At 40.0% G+C, this 7,437-nt stretch overlaps 1 long non-coding RNA gene across 1 annotated transcript; it reads left to right on the top strand.

The window, feature by feature from the left end:
• Positions 1-243: 243 nt before the first annotated feature.
• Positions 244-6,102, top strand: LOC120310635. Its single transcript, XR_005557416.1, has 3 exons — positions 244-358; positions 487-603; positions 5,868-6,102. It is a non-coding gene; the product is annotated as an uncharacterized LOC120310635 (long non-coding RNA).
• Positions 6,103-7,437: the final 1,335 nt, after the last annotated feature.

The following is a 7,437-nucleotide window of genomic DNA, read 5'->3' on the forward strand; positions in this document are numbered from 1 at the left end:
TGTGTGCTTGTGGGCGTGTGTTAACAATCAAATTTTTCAATAATTCCCCTCCTTCCACCCCTGCAACAAGAGATTGTAATAACTGTGGAGTGAAAGAAGGTAGTTCAACGTTTGGAATGCTGTTCCTCCTGCCTTCTATTCAATTAGTGGTCCTCTGCAAATCCCTCGCTTCCCTTGAATTGCATCATTATTTTCCAACAATAACTAGGCAAGCGCTCGTGGGAGATTAGGAATCAAGTAAGATTCCTCTATCCCAGGATCTAATATCACCTAGCATATTGTACTTGAACGTGGACATTTCATTTTGCTTTCCAAATAAACCAGAGGATCTCCTATGATCAGAGATGAGCTGTAAGAGGTAGGGAGAATTTTGGCGTGGGCAGAGCTGAAGGAAGATGATTTCATAGGATGATAAAGGATGTTGTAACATGACTGTGTTGGAGGCACAAGCTACCATAACTAATCCCCCAATGTTTAACCCTGCAGAACATTTTATTGATGACATCTGGCTCTGCTTCCTGCCACTCCTTGAGCCTACATGCCTTGGAATGTCCCTTGTCTCAGAATTCATGGCCTCAGGACCTGTGCAGTCACTGGGTAAAAGTAAGTATAATTGACACAGTAATTATGGCAACATTTTGCTTCTCCTGAATCACAGACCTCTTACTCTACGAGCGGCCCTTTAGAAAGTTGAACTTTAAGCAGAGATGGGCCACTTCTCCCCTCCCCTTGATTTTTGCAAGTGATATCAAAAGTCCTGTGATGTCTGTTAAAGCATGGTTTTTCCACTGATGTATTCATAAAGCCATAAATAAATCTATATGAGACATAATCAGGTCTCATAAGAGCAACAAAACAACCAGAGCCACTTGTCTTATATATTTACATTATACTAATAAGCTTACATAATATAAAGGTTATGTTATAGCTTTTCCTGGAACAAAAAAGGTCAGCAAAGGAAAGTGTTGTTTCAGCCACCATCACGATTATATGGTACAGAATAATGAGAGGCAATAGAGAAACTGTCTTATATCCAGTCAGATTGTTGGCACAAGGATGTTTATGATGACAGGCAGGGACTCTGCAGAGTTCATGGATTTATCTGGAAAACCATGTTAGGAATCTAATTGGAGGCCCTACCCATGAAAACAAATATCATCCTTAACTAGGGTAAAGTTTTAGTCCAGCTGTTGAACCTCCTTCTTCTGGGGACAAAGCATGTCAGCACACTTACATGACAATAAATAAACCTGAACAAAGTATAAATGACTCCTGAATAAACCGTCATAGATGACTAAGACTGTAAAACACCTCTGCTTTAGCCATTAGCTTATAAGGAGGCAAATTTCACAATTCTTCCCATTGCACAGAAGATCAAGTCACCTCCTACAAGTTCAGGCAGATCATTAAGCCCTTCCTTTCTGGAGGACTGCCAAAGTAGAGGAGAAGAATGACTCTAGTACATAACTGTATGGACTTTGCTCCCTGACAGAGGAAATCCTGAAATGAGTTTGGTTGGGTACACCCCTCTTCAAACATAAATATCTTTGATTCATTGGACAGTAGGAACCAGTACCCCAATATTGTTAAATTACTTTGGAAATGATTTCTTGAGAAAGTATTATAGTGGATAAGTATTATGATTAGTTTTTCATATCTGCTCTTCAAAAGAGGTCCTTGGTGCTCTCTGAGCTTGATTGTTTTCTTGCAAAAAAAAAAAAAAAAAGCTCAGAGAGTACCAAGGACCCCTCATTTCAATCTTGAGCTATAAATATTCTCCTTTATGGGTATTCTTTAAAGCAGGGGTCTTCAAACTTGGCCCTTTTATGACTTGTGGACTTCAACTTCCAGAATTCCTCAGCCAGCATGCCTTGCTGAGGAATTCTGGGAGTTGAAGTCCACAAGTCATAAAAGGGCCAAGTTTGAAGACCCCTGCTTTAAAGCTTGCAGCAGCAGCAGGTGAGTTTGTCATTACTAAAGCTAGAGAAAACTTTCTAAAGGGGAGTTTCAGAAAAAACGAATGAAACATTCCTCCTTGAAACATTAAAACAGCCACATCATTCATCAGGTTCCGGCCGATTACTTCAGAGACTTTCTTGGTTATTCCCACAAACATGTGCACTAAGTCTTCTGAACGGCCTGTGTGCTTTAATATTTCAGGGAAAGGTATCCTGCTTGTATGCAAAAAGCCCCATTCAAATGTTTTGCATTCCCTAATTCCTTGGCAGTAGCTACAACAAGATGGGGAAATGTCTTATTACCAATGACAAAGCCAATAGCCTCCTGCTTACATAATTAATATGCCATCAGTTCTCTAGCACCTTACAGTCCTTGGCATCAAAGCCAAAGAGAAAACTTGTTGGAAAGTATAGTTCATACATATTGCTCTCATCTTGTAATCAAACACCTATTTTTAGCCAGTGAAAAATCCATAATATTCCAGGAGTACAAATTGGGTGGGGGTAGGGGATAGGTGAAAGCGAGATAAGGGCCTCCCCATGACTTTAATGACCAATGGCAAGTTATGGGAGATGCTGCTGCTAAACAACCATGAACAAGAATAACAGCCACCATTTCTTAAGCACAAGATCACTTTTGCTAGCTATTGATCAGGCCAGACAACATGATTCCCAGTGACAGCACTGTGACTGCAGTCTTCCTTTGGTGCTTGCCAGGTTCCCAGAGCCAACTTTTGAAGCTCATATGTTTTAGTAAAAAGCATAGTGTTCATAAAATGCTGGTCACTTCATGATAGAATTAGGAGGGCGTAAAGAGTGTGATCTTTTTCCTGTCACAGATTTTTTATAAACATGAACGAATCAAAATTTGTTGCAAATGTTTTTCCTCTGTTTGATTCCTTCCCTCTATTCCCCCAGCTGTATAATTTGTAACTATCACTGTACTGAATTCACTGGGCACAGCCACACCATTGTGTTAAAGTGCTATTCCATTATGCTGGAATATTACCCTGATTCTTATTCAGCTGCATTAACAAGACCAGGATGAGGTGCTATCCATATTCGGTGTTTTGTTTGTTTGCTTATTTTGGCATTTCTGTGTTTTGTTTACCTCACAAGAAAATTTCTGGGTTATTTTGTAGGCAGGTAGCTCAGATGCCCTGCCTGCTTGTCATTTTCATATATCTAAGGAGGTGGTGATGGTGAGGGCAGGAGAGGAATGGCAGAGTTAAAAAAAAATATGCTCACCATTTCAAATGAAGGCAGCACAAAAAAATTTACAGTATGGCAAGTATCTCTTGAGACTTCCCTCCTGACTTCCATGAGAAGATGAATGGACAATCCTGCCCTTAGCCCTCCAAAGCACCTCCATGTTTCTTGAAAGCAACAGGTGGAGGGAAGGAAGGCATGTGGAGAGGATTGTAGGATTGAGGACTTGCAAACATCAACTGGTTCTATCAGCTGCCCTTCTTTGCTACAACACAGATATTATGGGGAAAGGGGACTAAATCTATTCCTCTAATTCAGTGGTTCTCAATGTTTCTAATGCCGTGACCCCATAATACAGTTCCTCATGTTGCGGTGACCCGCAAGTGGGTGTGGCCACTAATAAGAGGGAGTAGGACAGCTAGGGAAAAGGGGAAAAAAATGGCGGACTGCGTTGTTTGGCGACCCCCATGAAATGGTCATGCGACCCCAAATGGGGTCCAGACCCACAGGTTGAGAACCACTGCTCTAATTGGCCTTGTCCGAGTACATCATTCTTAGTTGATTTGGGGCTCTCTGAAATCCCAGCTGAGAAAATGGGCTTTGCTTCCCAGCTCTTCTTTAATTTTTAGAAGTTGGTTATGTTTAGCTAGAAATTTTTGTTTTTGATGCAGGACAAGTTTAAAAAAGTGACTGGTGGGGTCCCCTGGATTCATTTCCATTCCCACTGAGCATCACCTACCAAAGAAAGAAACAACCACTAACCCAGTGTTTCTCAACCTTGACAATTTTAAGGCATGTGGACTTCAACTCCCAGAATTCCATAGCCAGCAATGCTGGCTATGGAATTCTGGGAGTTGAAGTCCACATGCCTTAAAATTGTCAAGGTTGAGAAACACTGCACTAACTATTCTTCTTAAAATGTAGCAGGATCGGGATTTGGGCCAAGCAGATACGTACTTGGAAACTTTTGTTTAACCCTCTGTCAAGTTGCCAAAGTAAAGGTTAAGTAACCCTCTATACCTGTGACCCGTTACTTGGGTTATTTCAGGACATAGGTCTAAAAAAGCATTAAGGCTGTGTCCAGAAAAGCTCAACTGAAAGACTCTTGATATGAAGAAGGGGTCCAGAAGGATGCAGAAGAGAGCGACTGATAACACATGAGCTCAGCTAGCGCTACAAGGCAGCAACAGTGCTGGTAATGAGAGCTTATGGCCAGTAGCTCCTGAAAATAACTTGTGAGTAGGCCAAATGTTTTCTCTCCAAAATAATAAAAATAGTAAAAAGTCCACCCATGCAAAATCCTTCCTCAAAGAAGCAGCAAAAAACCTGTACTAAAATTATTGACAACAGAACCAGCAGTGCATAATTAGCAGAAACTAATTCTAAGATTTGGCTTTAACTAACCTTCTGTGCAGCACTCTCTTTCATGAGAAAACTGGCCCTGGTTTTTTAAAGATAGAACCAGTGAAAAAGAAGGTTCATGGCTTTTTTTTTTTTTTAAAAAAAAAAGAATGCTTAACTTGTGCATGCAAGGAGCCGACCTCAGAGTTGATGAGAAAACCCTAATTTGTCATAATACATGAAAGTGCCCCTTCAAAACTAAGGTGGCAAGGAAAAAGTATGTATCTGCAGCAGACTAAACCAGTGCATAAGAGCTAGGCAGATCCCAGTGTCCTGACTATGTCATCAATCAAGTCATCCATGAAATGTCCAAGATTGTGTCCTCAGCAGAAATGGTGTCAGGAGAAGAAGGAAAACACTACTTGAAAACTGGAACAGCAGTTGTTGACTTTACATGCCTTTAGCTATGGGACATCACAAAGGCATGGCATATAAAGCTGGTCGCTAATCATGTTCATGTTATCATTAAGGGAATCCACAGAAAATTATACTGATATGCCATTCCTCTTTCCATTGTCCATCATTATCATGCCATTATTGCCAGTTAATGGATGATAGTCTATCAGATTTTGTGGGATCTTGAAGTGCCTTTTGAAAGTGTTTAGAGTAAGGGGAAAACTCTATATTAGTTTTGGTGCAGCTGAGGATGACTTAAGATTGCCACTTATGAGCTGGGGCCAAGACAAACTGGCATCCAGAGATAAAACAGAGAAGAAATATTGCTAGAACATGTTTGTGCCATGGCTTAGGTGCAAATGAGGACATAGCCTTGAGGAATCTGTCTTTTCTTTAAATGTTGATATTACTAAGCATACAAAGGGATCAAATATGAAATTGTACTCACTGTGCAAGCTTACATGAATGTAACTTTTGGCTAGAGTTGAATTCTGACAAGATGAATATGCTATGAAAATGTAACTAAGTTAGTGCCAAAGAAGTTCGTACTGAAATGTGTAATACAAACTTCCATAATTCTGCCATTCCACCTTTAAACTAAAAGACAAGTTTGCTAGAGGAGATGGATGTTGCTTATGATGTAGTTTCTGGTAAAAAGGTTAGCTTTGGGTAGAAAAAAGCTTCCAATGCACAGATCAAAGTTTGCCATTTGGAGAGAGTTGGGAAATCTCTGGATTTTTCATTTGTACATATTCCCAGGATGTTTGGTTGCTTTATTTGATGTGAAAGAGGCCACTCGTACTTAAGAAAGATGCCAGCCTAAGCTCTGTAGCCAAAGCTAAAATATAAATGAAAGGGCAGACAGAAAAAGAAATATTGTTCTGATGTCTTTTTTCTCTACAGATGGTAGCAGTTAAGATACTTGCTGGAATTGCAAACTTGACACTTCAGGGTGTTTCGGGCCGGCTTCAGATCAAGCTCACCAGGGTTGGGAACAGTTCTTTCTATTGGACAATTCGGTCTCTGCATTTTAATGGTGTACACACAAAGTGTAAATGTTATTGAGGAAGCTGTGTGTGTAAAAGAAAATTCTATTTGCACGTTATAGCTTTATCCAGGGCTCTTTTTGTCATAGAACACCCAGAACGGAGTGGCACGTGTGAGTTCCGGCACTTTTTTTTTTTTTTTTTTTTTTTTTTTTACAAAAAATAGCACTGGCTTTATCTGAAAAGATATAGGATCTCCTCTTGAGCAGGGTGTTGAACTAAAAGACCTCCAAGGTCTCTTCCAACCCTGTTATTCTGTTATTCTGTTTTGATAACACTGGTCTACAAAGAGAAAGCCTGGGAAATGAAAGTAGCTAAATTTTACCAGAATTGGGTCTCTAATAAAGGAAAATTAAGTCCTCAGTATTAATTGGCTCCAGTTTCCAAAATACAGATTCAGGTCAAAATTGCATCAAAATAATTCAAAATTACGAGGGGGGTGTGCGATTATGCTCCATACCTTTTCTGCAAAATGTGATATAGCAGTGAGAATGGTGCCACACCAATCATTATAAATTTATCTTTTTATTAATACTGATAACATAACTTTTCATTTATTTATTGGCTTTTCATGTAACATTTTCATGCTTTTTTACTCTGCAAGAGGTTCCACTGTTGTAATCTGGAGCCCAGTAGCTCTGCCTTACTCTTAGGCAATTCCAAATCCCTGACCAGGTCATTTAGTTCACTGTGTGAAATTAGATGTGGTTCAGAAGCAGCATACGGTGGGCTAAAGTTTGGGTCCCTGATATAGATGGCCCCGGTTCAGCTGCATCCTGTTCATCATGTTTATCATCATCTGAGTCTAGAGAGCAGGATTCTGATGGATTCTGGAATTGGCAAATCCTCACCATGGGGTACAGGACGCAGTGCGGATGGAATGTTTGGATATCCCATAGTCCACTTCTTCTTTCTTGAGATCCCTTTTGCAATTGGGGGAACCATGCAAAAATTGCAGTCGCTACTATGATTGGTGGGTTCGCTCCACACTACTGGGACTGTGAAAGACATGGAGTTTTTCTTCTTGTTTAGCCAATGATGCAGATAAGTTGCATATGTAATGCAACAATAATGAGGAGCCAAACTTCTGATCCCCTATTTTGCACCCAAAATACAGGTGGTATGCCTTTTTTACCACTGCCGTCATACTGCATTTTTGTAATGCAAATGTAACTTCATCAGAACGGTAGCAGAAGATATCTGCATTGTTTACACAGTTTCAAGGCATCTTGGCTTCTGAGGGAAAATATCACACAACTGTTCCTTGGAAATGTTAGGCAATGAAACTTTCACAAGCCACCAGATGTAACTATATGATGCATAGATCTGACCAAGACAAATGTGCCTTGCAATAAAAGAACAATTAATTACAGTTAGGTAATAATCTTTAGTTTCAAAGTGAAGATAAATTTATACACCTACATGTG

Source organism: Crotalus tigris, unplaced genomic scaffold, assembly GCF_016545835.1.
Source record: "Crotalus tigris isolate CLP2741 ecotype Arizona unplaced genomic scaffold, ASM1654583v1 scf7180000018244.697701, whole genome shotgun sequence".
Taxonomy (NCBI): domain Eukaryota; kingdom Metazoa; phylum Chordata; class Lepidosauria; order Squamata; family Viperidae; genus Crotalus; species Crotalus tigris.